Raw genomic sequence first — 27,162 nt, 5'->3', positions numbered from 1 at the left:
ACCAAATAATATTAGCTGCAAGTATTCGCTGGCTTACCCTTTTTTTTTAAAAATAATTAATGCATTCATTTAAAAAAAATCAATTTTTCTATCGTCATAATATATTTTCTTGGAAAGTGAATCTATTTTTCGCGTTATTGCTGTATCTAGACAAATTCAAAGGTTAAGTTAATTACTTAAATAAAATAAAATAATTTTGAAATTGTTCACTAAATTTTATAAACATTGAGTTATAACTTAATAATTAACAAATAGTTTAAGTATTTTAACTCTAGTTTGACAATAATATAGAGAAAAATATTAATTTAACTAGGTTAAAAATAAGTTACGTGCCTAATTTATTTATTTTCACTTACTTCCTACTTGCAACTTCTAATTATTTTAAATAATTACTAAATATTTTGTTAAAAATACATTCTAGTATACCTATACTCAGTGTTCGGATTAGATAAGTATTTTTTTATCTAGATAAAGATAAAGATAATGGAACTCAAATGTATCTAGATAGATATAAAAGATAACTTAACTCATATTTATCTAGATAAAATAAAAGATACAATTTTTTTTAAAATGGGTTTTAAATTTAGGTATATTTTAGTTGGGCACTAGGAACATAATGATAATAATGATATAAATAAAAATAATTACATTATTTATAAACAATAAACTTGGTTTGAGAATCTGTATAAATATTTAAAATGCGTTTGTACAATTTCGCGATTTTTATCAATAAAAAATGTATCTAGATGAATTTGTTTAGATTAGTAAAAAAATTATCTAAGATGTACGTTTAGATACCTTTTAACTATTTATCTAGATAAGATAAAAGATGAACAAATAATTATCTAGATAAATTAATTTAGATAAATCCGAACACTACCTATACTATTCCTTCTTAAATCTCATTGGTCTCACTAGTTGTCATTACAGCAGTACAGCAGTAGGTAATTTAAGTTATACACGTTTGTTTCAAATGAATTATTAAATCAAGGAATATTAATTATTTGCTTATATTTATTTAAGAACACTAATAATATTATATAGCACAATTTATTAATCAACAAAATTTTAATTAATTTTTAAATTAAGTATATATATTTATATAAACATGATTTTAACTAAATATTAAATTATTTTTCGAATTAACTGAAAAAATCTAAGTTATTGCAGTGGATATTTTAACTAGTGAAGTTAAAAAATAATTAATAAAAACCTTTTAAATTGTCTTCAGTCTTTTTAACTATCTAATACCACCTTTTGGATAAATGTATTTATTGGTATATTATAATATAATATAGAATTATCTCATTTGTCTTATCTAGATAAAATGTTGGTTACCTGAACTCAACAAAACATATATAAAATTAATAATAATAATATGTACGGTGTATGGCAGCTATTACTCAGGTAGGATACTATATAGGATACCTACTCAATATTTAACTGTTGGCCGCTGTCGCGTTATGACGTTTTGAATGTACCGACGAAAATGAAATGTAAAAAAAAAAACGAGTTCTGATCCTAATACCTACCTAATACCTACACACATTATACATTATAATAACAATATAATGCTCGTAGTTATGTGTAGATAGAATAATATGACGTTAGCCGAAAACGATTTAAGTCGGTCGCGACGGCCGACGAGTCGTCTTCAGTTTTTGACGCGCGTTTACTGGCATAATACGACATGTACCAGGTAATAGGTAGGTACCTATCTTCCGTTTCTTCTTGTTAATCTCTGTAGTTGCAGGTAAAAAGAACGCCGAGTGAAATAAATAGATTTTTATCTCCACCGCGTCGTCCGTCATCCTTGAAAATGATAAATACAATGCGAGTGCATACAAGTGTCTAAAATATTATTGCATTATTTTACCAATTGTATAATAATATATTATAATATGAGTAGTTACGAATATAACGGGACACTGCATTTATCAATGAATATTTCAAAATCCAAAATACAAGTGATGCACGATGCTGATTGGAGACATTACAATTCTAACCACGAAATATTTTGCATAATATATTTTAGACGTTAGTGCAATATACCTGACTATTTATTATGTTTTTATTTATTGATTATAATTAATATTATTTTTTTATTATATTCGGCTTCTTATACCAATATAATGTAATATTTTAGTTTTTTAGTATCAAAATACAATAGGTTGTTTTCAGTGATAAAAAAAAATGCCTATGAAGTTATTTTATATTATCAGTTGGTATGTAAGTACCTATTAATTAGTTATTCTGTTACATACATGTTTTGATTGTAAATACATTTTTAATTGGTATTATTAAAGACATAAACATAATATTCTGAACATAATACAATTTTATAATTTTATAAAGTTTATTTTGCATAGAATATTATTGCTCATATTTTGGAATTTTTAGTGCACATTTCACTATATTATATATTTCAGTGCATAAGTGCTTGCATATTTCATGGTTTTTTAATGCTTTAAATTCACAGCCCTAGTTATCATCATTGCTTTTGCAGTTACAACCGTGTAACATTCGAACGTCGGTTCAACCAAAAACAGTAAAAGTTATTATATTATATTCCCGTGTGGTGCGGGTTGACAAATAATATTTTTTAAAAAAGTAACGGACTCGAATTTTCCCTAATTGGTCAGACTGGATCATTTTACAATATATACTATTTCAATTAATAGTTTTTGGTATTTTTCATATTTTTAGAGTGAAATATGAAACGCTATTTTTTGTATCATATAATATACATTATTCACGACTCGCAGCGTTCTCGCGGTGTCGGGGACAGTAGTTATCGAATTGCGCAAACAAATATTATATATTTTGAATTGAAATTTTTAATCGTTAATTACACAATATATTTGTAATTGTTTGAGCAACGTGTGTCAGAAAAATATGGTCTTCTCTCGTGTTGATATATAAGTAATAATATGTATGTCATAATGACTGCACACGTCTTGTCGTCATAAAGAAAAAATTCGAAAATTCATCGGCGCAGGTGCAAAAATTTGGGTCATCTGCTATATATAGGTATGTATACAACATCCAACGCGACTAATACGATTATAAATTATATTTCTGTTAATAACTATAATATAGTCATGCTGTGTTGCAGCGCATCAATTCATGTTATTATATTATAATAATACGTATATCAATAATATTACAGCGTGCATTATATACCTACGACTTCAGTGGACTTCGAGTCATTAGGTACCTACTTATATTATGTTTTCTATTAATTTTTTTACTATAAAATAATATGTTTTAAACAACACTTCATTTGAAAGTACATAATATTATCATTAGGTACATATTACATATTACACATTACACATTATTCCCCGCAATAATACGAGAGATATAAAAATCGGGTAAAATAAAATAGTTTCAAAAATGTTTGTTATTTTTCACTTTTTTTTCTTTAATCAGGCTATACTTACATACCTATGTGTATTAATAAAAAAATAAAAACTCAATGGCTACCTACTCAGTTTGTTGCGATTCGTTCATGGTTTTTAAGGTGCGTCATTATCATATTTTCACTTTAAGTTGATTTCGTGTGTATTTGTAATAACATTGACTCAAAACCACGTCCACAAGTACCTAAATTCGGTCATTTCATCTAAATGTTGTATTTCAACATATGTTATCCATATGGATAAAAAAATTTAAAATATCAAATAACGTTTGAGTATTGACTTTAAGTTTTTAACACAAATACACAATAATATTTAGTGTATATACTCTCCGGCTCGATACCACTGAACTCATCAAATTAGCTCATCAGCTAGTATAACAATAATATGCATTTTCTGGTTATACGGTATACCTGACAAGCCTGGGCATAAAATAATTAAAACGTTAAAGTTAAGTTAATTTTAACTTACGTAACTTTTTATCAATTCAATACTAAATACAATACAATTATATTGATGATGCGTATCATAATTATTTTAACACTTCTCCGGCCCTCCCTTATAATACCTGTAAGGTCGTAGTCTGGAACTCAATGCAGGTATAATATAATGACTAATGGCCTACGGAACACCTTTTTTTTTAGCACCTCACATTTTTTCATTGAAATCGTGTTAAAATTGTGCCGAATAAACCCCTCGACACACTTGACGGGTACATCGCTGGTATGTTAGTCATACGCATAATAATATTATAATATATAATATTACGGGCACGCCCTTCGCGCGCAGTGTCGCAACGGAAGTGAGTGTGTCGTCGATCGATCGTCGTCGTCGTCGTCGTCGTCGTGTGCGTATAACAATATAATATACGCATTCGGGATAAACGCTCCCCCCGAGGCGTTTGTCGACGACGACGTTGCATACAGAGTGAGCGTCAAGTTGTGCTGAACATCGCAAATAATATTATATCATACGATGTACCTACGACATATTATAACACGTCACGTCGATCATTACGACGCAATATAATTTTGGAGGATAATTATATAATAATAATAATAATATTGAACGCATATTATTATGATACACACCTTTCCGCTGCAGCGGGGCGTTCCGGTCGGACCTCGAGGGAGCCGTTATTTCCCGGAATACGGTCGTCACTACACGCCGCCCCGTCCCCGAGCACGTTTCGGGGCGTCGCGCGTACATTATACATTATTGTTGTATTATATTTATATATATATTATGATATTGTAATACGCGTTTTTACCAACGACCCATAAATCTCCAGCTATGGATCTATGTTGTACTGTGGGCAGGGAGGTACCTTGTGTATATGTGTAATAATACGCGTGCTGATATTTTGTATATAGGTAGGTGGTGGGCACTCGGACTGTGATCATCGTTGGATACGGTGGTCGGTGATGGTCGTCGCCGGTCGGCGTTTGCAGGTCGTACGCACACTAAAATAAACGCCTATCTGAACCGTTAATAGGCTTGGTATGATGGTAATAAAATGAACACGGGAACAACGACCCGAGGTGTATCCATCAGAGTGGTACCTACTTGGGGTGGAATGGTTTCTGAGTGTGCTGTAACTCTACATAAAAAACCCCACACAAATGTAGGTAGAACTATGCAATTACTATATAATATATATGCATCTATATGCACATCGTTCATAATATAATATAATATTTTCTTATTTTGTATAAGAGATACCTATTGTAATTTGTATTAATTAGTTGGTCAGTTTATGGTAAAAATATTTTTTATCACGAGCGTAATAATAATATGTCAGCAGTCATAGATTTGGCTTTCTCCACAACGAAGAGTTGTAAATCAAGCATTGCAACTTGTTGATGATTGATTTATTTTACCGAGATGACTTTGTTTTTGGGATATTAATATATCTGATTGTCGAAACTCTTGTAATCGACTAATTTTTATAATAGGTAGGTATTTATAAAAATCAGTAAGCACTAATCATGAATTTTGTTGTGAAGGACACGTCTTAATGTATAAAAAAAAAGTATTAATTTAAAGATTTTTTTCAGAATGTTGAAATAGTTCTTCTTTACCTTGTAATAAAAAGAACAAATTACTGCAGTGAAAGATTTTCCAATTTAAAACTCGTAAAAATATATTGCGTAGTGCAATGGCTGAATACCGACTTAACGAACTTGCAGACAAGACCACAGTGATTACAAAAATTTGATTTTCAAAATGTAATTCTTAGATATATATAAAGAAAATTATCTCTAATATAATTTTGGTTTTCGATGTTTGTTATAATATTATTATATATTAATACTTTTATTAACATTATCTTATATTATAATAAATAAAAATTAAGCATACAACGGGTTTCAAGTAATTTACTCCAAAACTACATATTATGTTTGTAAGGCAAAAAATAACTCAACTTTAAAAATCGAATCAAAGTCTGACAAAATAATCAAATTATAGGGATAAGTGATATCAAAAATTGTGTGGGAAACAGGGAAACAATGGACTTTTATTATCCATCAATTATATTGTCGTCACCAAGCCCGGAAAATTATTTATATTGCATAAGTGCATGCAAATTTTTCGTTTTTTATAGCATGACACAACAGTGTTTTACCAGGATTTGCAAACGTTATAATAACGTTACATTTGACCAAAAACGATTACAATTTGTAAACGCAATTATAACGAAAAGCGATCATCAAAAATAATTAAATACCACAAAACAAAACATAACGATTAACAAAATATATATTTATCATTAAACAAAAGATAATGCAAAACGTAATTTATAGAATTTCATTGAACGAAAAACAACGCAAAACAAAATTATTTAAAATCCATTTAAGTTCTATCGGTTTCGTAGAAATATTTATTTCATGCATACGGACATTAGAATTGATTATATTATATTCCGTATCCGGGCCATTACCTGCCCGCATTAGTGATTAATTATTATTAATAAATTTAAAAGGTATTAACACTAATCTAAATAATGATAAACGCAAAACTTGCATATTATAACGTTTAATTCTAAATAACGATAAACGCATAACTTGTACAACGTTTAAATTCTGAATAACAAAATTATCTTATAATTTGTTCTACGAGTGCTGATTTCAAAAATTTGATTACTACGGGACCCAATTCAAGGTATATGCAAATTAACCCTTTTGAGTAGACAGATAGCATCGGTTTTACCTTAAACTAAATTATTTAAGAATCTTATACCTAGCAACTATAATTATACACAGTAATTGTATCTACCAATAAATTATAATAGTCAGTATCGTCACATACTTAGGTCTTATTAGTTATTATTGGCCATAAAATATTATATTATAATTTCTAATTGGTATATTTTTTCCTAATCAAAAGTTATATATATAAAGTCTATATTATACTTAGTGATTAATTTATAATTTATACTTTGTATTGTTTTTAGTTTAGATAATAACAACATGTTTTTATTATTGTAGTAGGTAAGTACATAATATCTTACATACTTTTTTTAAAAGATCATAGAAATACTCGGAAATATATTCATATATTTTGTAATATTTATTAAAATTATTCCAAAAAAGTTGAACTTTTCAAAATTCGATTAGTGTGTATAAACACCGAAATGGATCACCTTGTATACTATTTCGTCGTTCAACATACGGTATTGTAGCTGTACGAAGTGTACTAGACGTATGTGAGTGTACGCGAAAAATTATTCCAAAAAAGTTGGACTTTTTAAAATGCGATTGGTGTTTATAACCACTGAAATTGATCACCTTGTATACTGTTTCGTCGTTCAACATACGGTATTGTAGCTGTACGAAGTGTACTAGACGTATGTGAGTGTACGCGAAAAATTATTCCAAAAAAGTTGGACTTTTTAAAATGCGATTGGTGTTTATAACCACTGAAATTGATCACCTTGTATACTGTTTCATCGTTCGACATACGGTATTGTAGCTGTACGAAGTGTACTAGACGTATGTGAGTGTACGCGAAAAATTATTCCAAAAACGTTGATCTTTTCAAAATTCGATTGGTGTTTATAACCACTGAAATTGATCACCTTGTATACTGTTTCGTCGTTCGACATACGGTATTGTAGCTATACGAAGTGTAATTGGCGTAGGTATATGTATGTACTTACGCGAAAAATTATTCCAAAAAAGTTGGACTTTTTAAAATTTGATTGGTGTTTATAACCACTGAAATTGATCACCTTGTATACTGTTTCATCGTTCGACATACGGTATTGTAGCTATACGAAGTGTACTAGACGTATGTGAGTGTACGCGAAAAATTATTCCAAAAAAGTTGATCTTTTCAAAATTCGATTGGTGTTTATAACCACTGAAATTGATCACCTTGTATACTGTTTCGTCGTTCGACATACGGTATTGTAGCTGTACGAAGTGTACTAGACGTATGTGTATGTACGAGCGCTAATACCAGCGATAATAAAAACGGAACGAAAACGCGTCACACGCCACCGGCGAGATGTCGAGTGGCGGAAGAATTCCTTTATTTCACGGTTCATTTGTGCGCGTTTCCACCCCTCGCCGTTGACGGTGCATTTCACACACACCCACACACCCACACGTATATAAGCGCAATAAACTTTAAACGGCAATTATAGCGCGTGAACCGCTCGTGCGAAATTGGACTGTATAATAATATACATCGCAGGGAGCGTTTATTATTATTATTATTATTATTATTATTATTATTATTATAAACATGACGTGAATCACTTTCCGAGTGCTGTTGCAGTTGTGAAACACACAAAGTCTGCCGCTCATCATCGCAGCGATGACGGTGATATTATTATTAGGTGCAGTTTTATGAAATGTGCTGAGTCGGTTTGCACCTACCCATCAATAATCTGTAATAGTGTAATGCAAAGCTCGGAAAGTAGGTACACAACTGGAGCTATACTTACTATTTCGGTTTTATAGACTTTAGTATGGAACATATCACGTTATACCTAATATTATATTTTCAACTTTTGTAAAATATTAATTTGAAAATTCTAAAAATGTATAATTTTCTATTTTTTCGAGGTTAGGTATTCCGAAAAATATCCGTCGTATAGTCGCTTCCTCCCTCCCGATCAAAATATTATCTTACACGAAATTGATGTATTTTCAATCGATTTGCATGTATTATTTGATACTATTCTTTCAGTTACATTGGACAAAGAAAACAGAGTCCTTCTTGGGCATAATGTACCTGTAATACTGGTACGTTGACGAATCAACGTCCTCAGCTATAATGCAACAGTAGAGTTTATTAGTGCTGCGATATTTTTAAAGTCGAAACTGTAAAATATTAAATACAATAGCTAGTGCCTGTTCTTAAGGTTTACTTGTTTGGTATAGGTACCTACTTCATTTTTATACCATTAGAGTGTATATTGTTATTATTTCTATTTTTTTACGTTTGAGGCACATTTTCATGTCGGGTCATTGAGGATATATTACTTCAGACGGACCATAAATAATGTTATGTGTTTATAATTGACTGCTGCAGATATTATACACATGAGTCCTATACGAGTCGGTCGATCTGGTGGCACGCAGCTAATTAGGATTTTATGGTGTGTATACGGTTTGTTTCGACAAATGGACGGAAACAAAAATATCAGCAATAAAGAAAAGACCATAATTTTTACGATACATATAATAATGTAATGGATACCCACAGTTTGTTTAGGTACTGTACATATTATAATGTTATCGCAAAGTTTACGAGCAGGAATTTAAATGCCTAAAATGTAACCTACAACAGAGCGAGTTGTGGCCCACAGTATAGCCACTCTGTGTATATATAGGGTGTATTTATGCTTACCGATGTGATTTAAAGTCGCTACAATTAACAATGTCGATAAACAAAATATCAAATAATGATAAAATAAGAATAAATCTTTAGGTGTACGCCTAAATTGATTCATTTTTAATTCAGCTGTTATTTAACAATTATATATGGAAGGTACAGTAACAATAAATTATTATTATATTATTAAGCGGATTGATGTAATGAGAATACTGAATATTTATTGGTTACAGCTTATGAATTATGACCATTACTATAAAATATAAGCTTAGAATGTCTTAGAAATAGTATTACGTCATAATGGCCACCTATAAGTAGGTATAAGGAAAGTAGTAGTCGCTCGAAGCCCACACAGGCACAATGCATACACTAACCCGATACGTTCCGCTGTCACTACCAATACTTGTCGATACGACCACTTGGCGTAGATAAAAATATTCGATAATAGCATAATATATAAATCAATGTCAACGATAAAAAAATCAAAGTAGTAGCTATTTAGGTATACTTAAATACGCACAAAGGTAGTGGGTATATTTTAAAAATAAATAGGTAGCTATGTTACCATATAATATTGTACTAAAAATAGGAGTAAACGATTTTCAAAAAAAAAAATAATTATATAGGTATAATCAGGGCATCCGTATAATCAAAATTGATTTCAATATTGATAACTAATATTTAGTTTCTTATAGGCATGTAACGACGAATATGGAATGCACGAACGACGACTGGTTTCTCGTAATTATAAATCAAAAAAATTGTATTTTAAATCAAAAAGTTTAAAAAAAATCAAAAATTACGTGAAAAATCTAATTAAAATCATAAAACAATTAAATCGGTGCTGTCAAACTTTATAAAAATAATACAATTATTAAACCATACATTGTTTTAAGTTTAAAGCAGAAAAAACCAATATCAATAAGTGAAATCGAAATCAAAAACTTTCATTTCGATTTCAAGCTCGGTATAACTCATAGAATAACAATGATCATGTAAAGAAAACTATTTACACTACGTAGAACAGTAATAATTGATGTTTTGTTCTATTTTATTTGTATTCCATCATTTTATTTATTACGATTCACAATATGTAGTCTCTTAAAAATAGCTATTTATAGGTACAGTGTACAGCATTGTACCTACCTACTGAGTAGTAAACTGTGTCCTACTGGCAACTCACATGGTGAGCAGTCCACTATAGTCCACTATCCACTTTATGTTTTATTTAATAAAGTCGTTTATATATATATATGTATACACATTACACACCTAAGTAGAGAAAAATTATGATATATTTTATCAATTGTCCCGACGCAAGGCCTCAAAGAATTATATTACTAGGATATAGAACAATATTGGAATGTTCAGAGCACAATACCTTTTATTATAATGTTATATTGGTGTGTTTACAATAACGAACATTAGTAATAATATACCTATGTCTTGCGTTGGTCGGGTTGCGTTGCAGGGTTGGTTTTATGTCGTTACAATAACACGCGGTTCATACCCGGTATAAACCGTGAGACTCGAGTGTGCATACGCAGTACCGCACTGCCGGTTGTGTATTTCGGTGGCAATATTCACGTGCCCGGCCGTTAATATTATTATTCCGACAACGCCGCCGCCGCCGCCGCCGCCACTAATTACCAGTGACATTATCGCGGTGCTCGTCGGGGCGGAGCGTCAGTGGTGAAGCTGCAGTGCTCGGCGCCGTTCTGCACCGGACCTCTCCGCAGCTTCGACTATATATATATCTGCCCGTCGACGTCAGTTTTTCTCTGTCGCCACTGCCGCCGCCGCCACCGTCATTTGCGGCGGATGCTGTGTGTGTGCCTACCTATTAATTATTGTTATGCGACGTAGGTAGAGGCGTGGATCTAGAAATATGGAATGGGCTGTGGGGGGAGGGGTCCACACTTTTTCCAGTTAGAAAAAACAATTACAATTCTAGTACATATAGGTAATATATATTATAAATAACATTATAATGATAAGATTTGAAAACAATATTAACATTTTTATTTATAATATGTATTTTAAATGTATGGATATTAAGACGTATGAAGTATATTAATTATTATATAAATATATACATTGTCTAATTTCCTTCCCCCCCCCCACTGGATCCACGACTGGACCTATTTAAGTAGGTACCTATGCGAGCTCATCATACCATAGTAGATTTCCTATTATAATATTAATCGATACGTATGAAATTGGGACACGGCTGTAGATTTCACCATATTATAATAATATAATTATATGTTGTAGATTACATATAGTGTACCTACACTTACAAATCTGAGATGAAATGCTTTCGTAGAAACTCAAACTGCAGCGTAGGTGTTCAAGATAATATAGTGACCGTAATATTCACAGCACATGTGCCTGCGCCTATATAGACAAGAACGTCGAGATTAAAAATAAGCCATTCATTCGCATAATATTATAATTAAGACGATACATTTTCCAAATTGGCTCTCAAATATACGGTTTAGGTATTCAGGTACTTGTCACGAGTTTTATCAACAGTTACTATAATACTATATCAATTATTTACTTATATTTCTCTGATTTTCTCCACTGCAGTTTTCTTTTTGAATTAATAATAGTAGATTTTGTAATGTGCATTATATAATAATATACGAAGTAGTGTAGATTTTAAATGATCATAGTACAGTGTCAAAAAAATACAATTTTTTATTACGAGTAACCAGAATTTTAAGTCTTAAAACCCGTAGGTATATACTCAGCAAAATGTGCAGCTCCCTGGCTAAGGATGTTTGGGGTTACTATATGTTTCAAATTTTCAACTAAAATCGATCGCAAACCCTGCAAGTGGTATTAAATATGATATTTTTAGAATTATAATATGTGGACAGATCCTTCCTACACAAATGTATTAAAATGATTTTAGCTCTTCCAAGATTTCGTCACTATAACATTACATGCGGTATAATGCGACTCTCGCCATTGTCTCACTGTTTGCAGACGAGTCCATCCCTCTTTATCGTGTACATTATACGCAGAACACGGTTCGAAAATAAAACTAAAAAATATCTACTTCCCAGATAAAAATAATTTTAATAAACGTATACACCGTTATTATTATTATTATTATGTACACGGCCGCTAACGCCTCGGGACGAATTTATATTCTCCGGCTGGCGCGACAAAATGGCCGCCTCCCCTCGAACGACGTTATCGTATAGTTATTATTATTATTATATCTGGCGACGACTACGACGACGGCGAGACGTATATATGTATATACCGGCGTTCCCTCCGCCCACTACCCTATCGCCAAATTCCCCTCCTGACCATCCCTTCGCGAAGGCGTCGTCGTCGTCGTGGTGAGAGGGTGGCGAAAAGCTGCTCGGGCGCACGCGCCCGCACCCCGCACCTTTCGCCAAAACCTTGGCGAATCTATATATACCTAAGCCACCGCCGTCGCCGATGTAGACGACGATACTCTCGGGGAATGGAGAGCGGTTATTCGTATATACATATTGTATGATACATGATATACAGGGTGGTCTTGACGCCATACGCACTTTTCGTCGTCGTCGTCGTCGTCAGTGATGGATATTTCACGTGCTCACAATATGTCCTATACGAGACTGGTCGTTTTCACCAACCAAACGATGACTTTCTTTTCACCGACTTCCAAAGATATTATTCCGCCGTCACGCCAGTGTTTTTTATACTGTTTTTTTGTATACCTATACAATATAACAATCAGAAGACCTTCAGCACTCATCAATAAGCGTATTGATAATATTATTAATACCGCGTATAAGTGCTAAATACTATATTATAATTATATATCCGCTCGGAAGTTTTTGCGCCACTATATAGGTACTGTAAGTATTATAATATTATAATATGCTAATCGATAAATATATTATATAGAATATTATACCTGATGACAATATTAATTTTCCAGTTTTTTTTTCCATTCGTGAGTATTACATATAAATAATATAATGTATAATATTATATACACTCGACGTATACAACAACAGTCGGCCGACAAAAACCAACGATTACGTGTCGAAAAAAATATCACCTTGTACGAGTATAACACACGTTCACGGCCAATATGCGCGCCTCTCCGCGAGCAGCGTTCCGGATATTGATTGAGCTCCTCCTCGTCCCGTCTTCTTCCGGCTTCCGATGCTTCTGCGGTGCGGCAGTGCATAGTACACGTATTTTAGGTATATATAATATGGAGCAGTTTATATATATATGTATAAACTTTTGCCACCACCCTCCCTGGCGTCTTCGCGTGGATTTCCGGCTCGGTATTTTATTTCTCTCGGGTTTTTTTTTTTTTCATTTACGTTTTTCTTTCGATTTTTTTTTTTTTTTTGTACTCCCGCGACGAACGTTATTATTGGCCGCAAAACTTTGGGTATATACATACATAATGCTATATATAAACACCGCACTGCCACAGGCTCGGCAGCGAGAGGAGAAAAATAAAACCCTGCGATGCCATAGTATCTCCCCGACTGTGCATATATATATATATATATGCACTGCACCCACCACCGTCGACGTTCACCCCGTCCCAAACGCTTTTCTCGCGTGCGCAACGACGTGACCGTATCGTATATACAACGAAGAACCGAGGGCGAACGAGACAAACATTTTTAAGTAGCTGTTTTGATCGATAAAAATACGTTTAAGCGCGTATAAGCTCTGCGCGGTATAAAGCAACAGCAGCATACATATCATGCACAGTCTTTTTCAACTTCACTTTTTTTATATTTTACTATGGAAAAATATCTAGAAATGTAAACTCTAATAGAATATAAATTATATTATAGGTTTAATATGTTAGGTATAACAATATGTCATTTTCCAAAATAAAAACTACATTAAAATAATAGCATGGTACATCATATTATAATTTGTAAGAATATTTGATAATATTATAAGACCGTTGCAAGCCCGTATTGTCGTCAAAATGTTGTTGATGTATTAATATTATGTTATTTTGATGTTTAAATTATACAGAAATCTATAATTACATATTATTATATTTACGCCGTGGTATTAATTGGTTTTATTTTTAATTTTTAAATATAAACTGCCTGAAAATTGTTTTATTATTATCACCAATATCCAGAAGACCAGAAACACAGTTTTAGATACTGGAATACTGGATAATCGTCGCCACTCGCCAGTCGGCACTAAATTATTTAATTGCATATTAGTGTCTTGTGCTCGTAGCCTTGTTCACAAATATTCGCGTGTTTTTCCTATCCTTTGCTTGCAAGGGACAATAGTACGATGAAGATCAGTCAGCACGTATGGTTGGCTTGTTAAGTGATTAGCATTGTGCCATCGTGCTTATTCGTATTTCATCACATCGTGCCTTCGAGTTACTAAGTTTATCATGGCGACCAGTGGCGTGGCGAACTAAAAATTGTCCAGAGGCAAGTTACAAATATCCCAAGTCCTAATGCATAATAATGTATTTATATAATATAACTTATTATATTTCAGATCGTTATTGAGTACCGGTAGCTATTGAGTATATCATATTACATTTACTAGGGGACCCACCGGCTACCACCCACCCTTAACTATTTAAGAAAAATCTGAGAGGTAATTGCCTCTGAAATTACTGATTACTAAATACACTGATGGCGACTAGAAAGGTAAGATTCATTATAGTATACATCAAATATCAATACTTAGTGTACCTATGTTATATTATTATTATAAGCGTTATTACGGTTAAAATGTGAACTTTTGGGTCATGCTCTTGTAGCCCTGGCATCTGACATTCGTACCCCCATGTGTACATATCGACATTCGTCAGGTGACAAAACAAATGTAAATTGATTATGTTTTAAGTTTTTATTTAGGAAAATCAACAAATATGTTTATGTGCTTTCATGAACAACAACAATGATTGTGGGTATTTAATTATAATTTTTCCTAACGATTATATACCTATTAAAATGTTCTTCTACACACATTCCATTTTAAAAATTCATTGTGTTTTACTAGGTACCTAATATTATAATTTATGGATAGGTAAATTTTATTTTTATAATATTTCACTTTTTATATAAAGGGTGTACCTATCTTATGTCATTGTACGCGGGGTTTTTTAACGATTATAGATCGATGACATGGAATATTGTTAAAACGAAAAAAGACGTGTTTCTTTATTTTTAACAGGCAATTTTTTTATTACAATTTCAAAATTTTTAAACACGCAGGTGTACCAATAGCAAATTCAACTTTATTTTTTCAAATGGCAACTACTATATTTTTTAATGGATTCTGATAAAACCTTTTTTTCTGAAATTTTGGACAGTCAAATCATCAGTTTTGGTTTTGCTAGTTTATTAACTAGGGTCCTCTAAAGTTTAGTAAAATCTGCATTAATACTTTTAATTGAGATAATTGGTATAGGTTTAATTTACAAGAGCTAAATACATATTTCTTATATCTAACTTTCATAACTTGAAATTTGAACCATAATAGTTTCCTATATTGGTAGGTATCGCATGCAAAGTATGAATTTAATAGTTGAAATTCTTTAAGAATTATTTAATAATCGTGATTTAAAACAAACTATTTGCAAGATATTTAGATAAATAGTCAATCTCAATATAGGTTTGTAACCTAACTAGTTTGTAACCTAACTTAGGCATACTTTTAATCAAATTTAATTACATATTTTTAATATTATTATAACAAGAATCAAATATACCATTAGGTACCTAGTCCTTAGCCGCCTAATAAAGAATCCAAATTGATGCTATTGTAAGAAAAGTATGATAGGAATGTATGATAGGAAAAGGACGAAATAAAATTTAAATTTTAAATGTCCAAAACTAAAAAATAAGAGGGGTTTCATATTTAATTTCAACTCCTAAATTCATACTTTGCATGCGATACCTACCAATATAGGCCTACCAATAAGTATAACCTATATGGTTCAAATTTCAAGTTTATCCCACTACCTGGTACGAGAATAGCACTACAAAACATTGCACTTTTTTCATTACACATTTTTTTTAACCCCCATACATACCTAAGACATTAATGTCAACAATCGAAAACCATTTACCAATTTACCATTATTACTTTAGCCACCTAATGTAGAATCTAAATGTATGATATTATAAGAAAAGTAACTGTGAAGTAATCTATTGGAATATACAGTAAGTATACTCGTGAATCACACATTTTTCTTTTTCTACTTCACACCCTGTTTTGGGTGTTGGTTCTTGGTAGTAGTAAGTACCCAGGTACCCTACTTTAACTCATATCGTAATCGTATGGGTAGATATTATTTTGAAATGTATAACTTTAATGGTTTAAATAAAATATATATGCGATAATCAACGGAAACATACATATAACGTTTAATGGAAACATATATACGACGTTTAATTAAAACATATATAGGTACAGCGTTTAATAGAAACATACACACGATGATTAAAAGTAATATATAGGTAATATTTCGATTCAGGTCCTCATGAAATGTCCTAGGAACTTCAATGAAATGTAAAATTGCACGGTGGGTACTGGACATACCCCGGCTCGGGATCACCCTGGCCTACTCTGGATACAGCCATTGTCTCATTGCGATCAGAATTATTTTCATCGGAAACGAAGTTGTTGTCAATCCATTCCATTTTATCTTCAGCAACAGTTCTATACTTTCAACTTTTCAACTCCATATTATACTCAATTTACATACCTGAAACGTTAAAAATGTTAATTTAAAATGGTTTTTTACTTAACTACTAAGATAAGACATATTATGATAATGATCATGTATAAACTGTTTGATAACCATGATGTTGACTGCCGCGGATTAGAAGATAATCCATATTCTTCTTTTTTTCTTTGGACATATTTATATACGAACAGATTAAATTCAGAGGAGTGGGTGATTGTAAAAACAAAATTGATAGCACAATTCATTTATGTAGGTCCAAACAGAACATCTTTAGAATATTGTTACTATGGTGTCAAGGCAACGTACCCACAGTATTATTATTAGAAAACTTAAAATTCGAAGGAATATAGAAATACGAAATAGAATATGGAATGATGAAAATTGCAGTAAAAACCAAGTGCTGGCGAAATGGGAAAATGTGTACATATAAAGGTATTGTATAGTCGTGCTGGGGTAACTGACCTACTGATCACTGCAAATAGTTTCAAGTTATTAATAATATGAAATAATATAACGTAAACTATTTTAAGTTCAGTGTGGTTAAAACTTAAGACATATATGATATAGCTACTACAACAGAGGTTTTTTTTTTATTAATTCATGTAATGTACGTACGTATAACCTATTCCTGTAACGTATGCGTACATGATAATAATATAATGGCTAAAAAAAAAAATCAAGAACCTACGATATTTTGTTTTAATCTGTAGAAAACACCGCGACTCGACACTTTAGTGGTTTTCAACAGACGGTATTATTATTTCACATGATATATTATGTTATTATTTTGACAAACTAAACGTTTAACACGAGTTACCATAATATTCGTATACGAATAAAGAACTCGTTATACAGGTCGTTCGGTGTTTTCGGATTAGAAGAATTTGATATTAATATATTATAATTATACAACGAGCGAAAATCACTGTACTTTTTTAATATTAATAATATAGGTATTATAATAATATGCACAGATTAAAGTCAATAGCGCCCCAACACTTATCGCGAAAAACGCGAGTTGATAATTGTATTGTACTTCAACTATTATATTATTATATCGAACGCGTTGCGTGTTATATGATTTAGGTACCTATTATAATATATTATATTGAATTATCGTTTTCACTGTACCTATAGGTATAATAATGATAATAAAATTGCACACTCCGGTTTGTCCGTATACTTAGGTACTATAATACACCGCGAGCTATTATATTATTATTATTATTATCATCGTCTGAACACAGATTTAGACAAGGTTGAAAACTATATAGCAATATAGGTATGTAGTACTAAGTAATAAGTTATATTATGTACTTCAGTGTCTCTTACGCCTCATACGTATAGCGCATAGGCAAAATACGTTACCTCGGTATCCCTAAATTTAAGCAAATATGTTTTTTTTTCATGAACAAATCCGTCTAGCTATATACAAATAATAATCAGACACGATGTTTGTTTTGTTTAACATTTTGACCGTTACTGAAGTGGTTGTACAGTGCACACTGTGCCTATACACATAATAATATATAACTAATATTCGACAACGATTTAAAAAACCATTTTGAAAGTATATTATCATGAGTTTAGAAAATGTTAATATAAATATTTGGTTAAAATGTCAATTCTCTTACGGTTTTTCATATTTGCATTACAACAATCTAACTAAAATAGTTAGATGGCAAATCGTTATATTGAATGCAAATGTTAATAAATATCCAATTTTGTAAAGATTTGAACCTAAATGCCTATAAAAAAATGTGAAGATCTAAATGTTTGTTTATTTCAAAGGTAAGGTATGTATTTTCAATATTTTTAAATAGCTTTAATATAGAAACGACTTATAATGAACATTGTCTATATTTTCAAACTTTATACCGGCTAAAATGCATTTAATTATTATTTATCATGAAACACAGCCAAATATCCATCCACATTAATCGCTTCGATCAGAATCTAATATGTCGAGATTGTATCTATAGGTACATGATGGTATAATATGTACTAAAATGATTTGCATTTTATTAATAATTATTACATAAAATATGTACGTGTAAGCGTATATTATGTGCCTATATTTAACATGGTCAAACATTTTATTTACGTTTAAATGTATGAGATTAAAAAAAACATTTATAGTATTATAGTTTCGACGAGGTCAATTTTAATTGATTTTACTAATTTTTTAATCGTATTTGTCTTTGTTCTCAGTGAACTTTTTTTGCGTTATAATATATTATTATATATACAGGTACCTTTATCATAATATGTATTTATATATATACATAGTATGTGTAGGTACTTACCTAGTATAAGTGAAGTAAAATTAATAGATACGTTTTAGGTATACATAACGATTTTACTAATATCGGTGGACAAAAGTGATTTATAAGTTTTTTGATATGTTTCACTGTATGTTTTACGATCACTATAAATTAATTATACGACGTTTTCCGTGCTAAGTATAAATTAATACTAACACTGATGGCAGTATATAGGTAGATGGTCTTTACGTATATAATCTGAAATGTCATTCTAAATGTTTGAAATTTCACATTTATGACGGTCGCAGTATCACGGATTTAACTAATATTAATTATTGCTTTATTCAGGAAGTAATTTATTAATCGATAACATTGTTGATAAAGTTGGGCTTGGCTCACGGCTTGTATGGTTCCTGTAAGCTCTGTTGGTGTTACAAAACGTGAAAATCATAAATTAAAAATGTAACGGGGTTAAAAGAGGAAACGTCACATAAAATATTGTATACCTTATGCTCAATCGTGTTGTACCGAATTTTTTTTATTTCCCTTTTAAATCCCCGAGAACGCCACTTCACATCGTACCTACACGTAGGTACGGTATGGAAAAAAAACTTGTCAATAATTCGCACACACCACACACGCGTGGCTATTAAAAATTAAAATAATAACACCTGTGTATACATGTTATAACAAAAATAACTGACAGATATAATCACCCATCATAATATTATCTAATACTTTTATTCAAATCAATTTTATTTTAAAAAAAATTATAAATGTTTACTGTTGATTACATTATGTCAAAAAAAAATAAAATAAAATACTGATAAGAAAATGTAAGTTATTATGAAATTAGTTAATTACAATATTATATTGTTAACGGTTTCTGTCACAACCTGTATAATTTGATATGTACCTATACCTACACTAGTGCTAGACCAATATTAAAATATATATGGGTATACTATATAAATATAATGTATAATATTAAATTAGTAACAGAATGACCTGGCAAACTAACTTTTTAATTTTTTCTAATCTATATTAAAAAAATTGCTTAATATATAATTAAGGTATAGACGTTTGTGCTACAAGTACGGTATACAATTGTTGATTTTTATTTTTAATATTGAACATTTCAAATTTCAAATTATATTACAATTTTTTTTTTGAAAATTTCAAAATAGTCAATTTTTAAGTCTAATTTTCAGAAAAATATTGATGGTAAAACGTTTATTTAAGTCAAGTAGTTAATTGTTTAAAACTTTTTGAAATATTTTATTGGAGTAATTTAATTTGAAACGTAATAACTTTTTTAGTTTTTACAAAATATTCTAATTGGGAATTTTCAGACTTAAGTAAATCTCAAATTATCTATTATCCATATAAAATTCCTAACTTTGTTCATTCGTTTAATTATAGTAGGATACATTTTTAATTTTTAACTAGTCAGGTCTTTCTGTTGCACCTATATATACGACGCGCGACGTTGATACGTACAGTCGCGGAATAATTCAATTTTCAGCCAATTTCCCTTTAAGTGAATTTGCAAACTCGTTCGCCGCTCCAGCAGCAGGTACCTGCCTATATACCATGGTCGTCGTTTTAAAACTTTACCGAGAACGTATTATTATTATATTGTGTACGAGCAATATTATATAGAGGTACACGACGATACCTTCGTATATGGCCACGCAATAAGAGATATGATTCACACTGCGCCTACATATATGTATATTGAACGTGTAATAATAACACAATATATAATATTATAATGATAAGTCGATAAATCACGCGGCGGCGTTTGTTACATTATTATCGGCCGTGTAATTTTCACTCGGGACGTATACACACGCGCACTTACATATTATGGGCACCTATACGTATATAGTATTATAACATATATTATGTTTTTTAATACTCAGTTTTACGACGACATATTTCGAATTGACGACCTTTGACTACCGTGCGATATATACGACACCTGTAGACTGCAGTTGTAGTGCCCATACGGGTAGAGGTAGAGGTATACGATGCCGACCGAAATGGAACTTTCTACGTCCAAACGTAATAATATTTTTTTTTGTATTGTACCTATTCACCGACCTCGTGATTTACGCACGACCGCCGTCAGCTCGTCGTCCGTTCCCGCCGCGTATAAAAATAATATTAATTTGCGGTGGTCGAGTTCGAACAACAACGACATGTCCATTATATGAGCAAAATAATAATAATATATACCTGCGAGGTTCGTCCGCGAACATGCGCCCTCACCAGTCACCACAATTTTTAGTTATTTAATTCAAATGTTTAGAACATTTGAGTGACCTATATCCGAGGAACATATTTACAAATAGTAATATTTTTTAACATTTGAAGAGTGTCCTCCAGTGGCGGCGATACCTACAACTTCTTTTTCAAATACGATCGACGCTATTTTATATTCCTTTAAAAAGTTAAACACATGAGTTCTTTAATTTTTTTTGTACAATTTCATGTATCTATATTATAAATCAAAATTCGAAAAAGTACCTCCGTCTTTTTGAATTATTTTACACTGTGTAGACACTAAAATCTAAATAATTGTAAACATGATCCTTAAGACGTATATTTCAAAATTCCAAAATTCGGAATTTGCACAAATTAATTAATAAAAGAAAACTGGGGATGATTATGCTTGGTGATTCATCCTGTACATTACAAGTCGGTTGTACAAACTGACATGACTGCGACGTGCTCGGTGGGTGCAATATCAAAATATAATTTGGGCAAACGGATATGTTACGTTTTTATGTCTTACACTACATAATACGTGACGGAATATTATTTTAGGTAGGTACCTACTGGGTGTGTTGGATAAGCTTTTTCCTTAAAACATGCGTTTACGCCATCGAGCCCTCGACGATATTAAATCCCCACTTCCGGTTGTATACTTATAACAACATATTCTATATTATATATGTACGTGTCGTGTAGGTAGTGTGCTATCTACAAAATTATATATAGGTAATCGTGTCCCTACTTATCTATGATTATAATATCAAAATTCAAAGCCACGCATATCGGGTTTCAATTATTGCGTAACATGACCAATATGATACTATTAAAGTCTATTTTAAGTCGGGACAGTGTGATTTTTCACATATTCATAATTTATAAAAATACCGGAAAACCGTTTAGTGCCACAATCGATTTGGCCATCGGAAATCAGTTGACCAATGGATATACATATTGTAACCTACGACTATACGTGTTTTTAGCAAAAATAATAATAAATATGCATTACACATATTTAGACTCTGAGCGGAGCGATGATGATGAACTTATTGATTTTAAAATTATGTTTTGTGTGTTTTTTGTACACTGCTGTTATATTACTTATTAATATAATAATAATTTCAAATTAATGAATAAATGAATAATGGTATAGCGACAATAATAGCTTAAAATGTAACCATTGTCATGACTGCTAATACTTACAAAGGACCTTCACACAGCATCGTGACGTCCGAGTTGAAATATATTGAATTTGTAAAATATTTAGGTAACGTACTTAAGTGTAATCAAAAATATTTTATACTGATGTAGTGAGCATAATACACGTACACAAAGGACACGAGCAAATTCAGTTTTTAGACACCTTAAGGTTTAGGTAAATTATGATATATCTGACAGCCACCATCAAACGCATATATACCTTGAGTACTTAATGTGGTACAAGAGTCATTAAATATTTATTATCGAAATAGGTTGAAACACACATTTTATTTTTTTATGTTTCTATGTTTGTACCTATATAATTAACCCGCGTGAGTTGTAAATTATAAATACATTCATGTACCTATATAGGCTTATATTGAATGTATCAATTTAATAAAACAATTTTACTAACTAATTTGTATTTATTTATTTTTTTGTTAATGAATATTTTGTTTAAAAAGACACCCATTTCTCATAAGTGACACACTTTTGACTGGGAATTGGTATTTGGATGATCAGTAATCAGCTATTTTGACGAAACAGATTGTTGTAGACGCATTGCAAAAGTTTGAAAAATACTGCATTGATTCATAATTTTTTTGAATCACATATTTTTTAAACGAGGTGCATTGTAATTAACATAGTAGTTAATCGACACACTTTGAAATCGTATTTGTCAAAATATATTTAAATATAATCGCCATCATATAGGCGCAAATAAAGATTCAAACTTTTGTGTTTTGTATATCAAGTCGAATACAAAAATGAAGATTCAAATGAAACGATTGTGATTAAAAAAAAATAATATTCAAACTTTTGTGTTTTGTGTATCAAGTCGATTACCAAAATGAAAATTCAAATGAAACGAGATTTTAACAAACACCTTTTCAGATATTTCCGATTAAAATATTATTGTCTATTCTAGTTATTGATCATTCAAATTGTTGCTGGTCTTCCATTGTTGTACATAAGATAATATGGTTTTCAAGTCGTTAGCGTTGAAGGGAATAACAAAAAGAGAGCCTGGGCAGTGAGCCAATTATTCGTCGTTTCTATTGTTTGAGAGTTGAAATTACACAAATAAAAAGGGCTAAAATTAGGGGGTCGGTAAATGATTTGAAGTCGTATTATAATGAATCTTGACTTTATTTTATTAAGTAACATATAACTTGGGGAGACAAAAAGATAATGTGATTTTGTACTTAGTGACTAAATATTATATAAAACAGTGCAATAATACAATTTTAGACTTTCTTAGCTATATTATAGAGTACACCTATATTATTTTTAGCGCAACTATCAAAATATTTAAATATAACTAGAAATAAAATAAGTTACATTTTATATTTTGGAAATTGATACGGATGATATTTAATAGACATATAGGTAATAGGTTACATTATTATATAATAATGTCAATTAATCATAATATCTAGTATACACCGATTTGTCTATAGGTTAAAGAGTTAAATGACTTCGACGTGAGTACACGACCACGGCAAGTAATATTGTTTTATATATTGTTATAAACACAGTTCTGTACATAATAGAACATAAACTCAAATAGGAAATCGAACATAGAAACAAGCATTTCCTGGTTCTAAAAAATTTTAAAATTAACTTTTAATGTTTGCCCAGTAAGTGCTCGATTAAATATAATTGAGTTGTGCGATTTTTTAAATTAATCTTATTATTGAAAACTTAATATTTCCAGCAGTGCGTTAGAACGGTCGGTCAGTATATATTATAGAAAACGTTTAAACGAATATATTCATATAGTGACCGAAAATGTCGGGAGTTGTACAAAACGTCATATAATATAATATTATAGTCGGATTCACTGTATGAGTGCTCGATGTACCCAAAAAGGCACCGCAATGAAAACGATCTTCGGGTTACAAAAAAAAAAAAAAATTGGAATAAAAGCGCTTCGGACAAAAGACTTCGTAACACGGTGAGCGGTGCCTATAAAATAAGGACGTGTCGTATATATATCTAGGCGCTATAATGACACACACATACATATATTACAATGTGTCCTTATAGTCCTTAGGGTTTATTACGTATTTTTTTTTTTTTTTTTGGGGGGGGGGGGGGTCCGAGTGAAGAATGCGATAAATATTACTGTCGGCCTCGCGGTTTCCCACACGACACATATTGTAAGACACAGTATGATATTTTATATAATAGACATTATTGAACAGATATGCATAGGAATACCACACATTTCGTTCGTTGGTGTTCCGGCCTTCACGTTCATGTCGATAATAATATATTATATTATATTATAATATATTCGGGGACGTAGTACGACGTGTATAATGCACAGAAGTATCCACCAAACATGTTCACCCACATGTTATACATAAATTGTGCGTTTATTCAGATTCTAATTTTTGGAATTTTTAATTATATATACGTCTTAATAAATACCATGATTTCAAATACTTAGGTGGCGTAACAGATTTCTTTTTTCAATAACGAGCACCACCCTTTTCTACTCGAGTCGTTTAGTACCTACATGATTTTTTTGAAAATGTCAAAAATGAAATCTAAACAGCTGAAATCTGCACAGTTATTAAACTCTTTAAACTTTATACGAGAAATCATAATTAATAAACTCTAGGCTTATTATCATTATATTATATAAATTGTTAACATTGCCCATGCATAAATGTATTATAAGTACTACAACCTACCTATCTACTATACTACAATTTATATCTATTTTATATTTTATGTTTATATCTATAATAGCCCACATAATGTCTTCTAAACCTGCAGTTATTATGATTCGCGGATTATTGTGTTTGTAAATATGGTACCTATATATATATATAATGTATATTACACATTAATGAAAAGGTATCCAAGCTTCCCCGTGGACAACTTTTGACGTGTCAACTATTCATATTATCTTGTTAATTATTTTTATTCAGAATTGTAATTAAATAAAATGGAAAAACGCTGGGTACGCTAAATGGCTATGCCTCTTCAGATATACCTCCCTAAGCAGCGCACGGTGGTGTTCTGCTAATAACTTGCCCCTATTTATTATGTTATATTTCTTGAATTTCTATAAAAGACAAAACTCATCATGAAACTGATTGTGTGATTATTTATTTTTGCCCGTTGAGTTTTTAATATTGTTATGTCGAGTAAAAAAGTCGAGAGAACTGCGTATCGATGTAGGACCTGTACTGGATGTACTTAAAAATACCACATAATATCAGAATTTATAGAATTGCATAGCCGTATGCCAGAGGTGACATCACTCCACTAAACAATATTAATAATAATAACACTTGCGTTTCGTGTCGCACACTCGATGTAAGTGTATATGCATTCATATTATACTGCTCATATCCTTTCACCCCGCCACCGCACTACGACCGCATTGCGTGTATACATTTATAGTATATGTGTTTACCTCGCCCCCAACCGTCCAGTCGACGCGGTTTTCTACGGCGTGTGGCGAATCGGTTTTTTTTTCAACTGTCTCGGTCCTTCTATCCTCGGGTCCTTGACGTTGCAGCTAGCCATAGGCGCGGAAAAAAAAATACGAAAAGAACGAGGATAAGAAGACAAACTGAAAAAAAAAAAAAATAAACGAAAAATCCTATACACATATATTAATACGGTTTTGACAACTTTATGGGGTCGTAAATCGCTCCGGACTCGTCCTCGCATTGTATACGCCACCGCCACACGCATCACTATAATAATAATATATAATATCGAGCCGTATTATATTATATTATTATGGTCGTCGTGGCCATGTATGTGCGTCTGCAGTCGTGTGAGAAAAGGTACCGTTGCCCGGCGGTTTTCGGCTCCCGGTGTTTGGTGTGAAGGGTTAAAACTGTCACGACGAGAAGTCGCGACGGAAAAAAAAAAAATACGGACAGAGACAGAGAAGATCGACCGCCCGACAACAATAACGCTCACAGAACAGACCTTTTGTGCGTTATGAGGCCACACTTTTTGTGTAAATAAAACCACTCTATTGACACACACACGCGGACGGACGGACGCTCACACGTATAACGATAATCATAATAATCGATTGCACGGTTAAGGAAACCCACAATACGCATAGAGGGCACCTATTTATGTGTGCGTACCTATATATAATATGTTTTATACGTGTATTACATTACACATTTAGGTGTACCCTACGAGCGTAACGTCGTAATATTTTGTATATAATATAATATTATGCTCATTGGTCGCGTTCCGGTCGACTTTTTTTGCCCCTTCGCTTTTATTTACACCGCGAGCCGTTTACGATATTTTATGTAGATACCTATACGTTTTATATTATGTATAAACACCCTGCACATTACACCGCCCGCAATGCCCGTGCATATAGGTTTACGATTTCACAAAATATCGCGTCATGTACAATATATTATTATATTTATTGTGTTCAAGT

The sequence above is a fragment of the Metopolophium dirhodum genome, chromosome 1, assembly GCF_019925205.1.
Source record: "Metopolophium dirhodum isolate CAU chromosome 1, ASM1992520v1, whole genome shotgun sequence".
Taxonomy (NCBI): Eukaryota; Metazoa; Arthropoda; class Insecta; order Hemiptera; family Aphididae; genus Metopolophium; species Metopolophium dirhodum.
The sequence above is the reverse complement of the archived record's forward strand: the minus strand, read 5'-3'. Positions refer to the sequence as shown.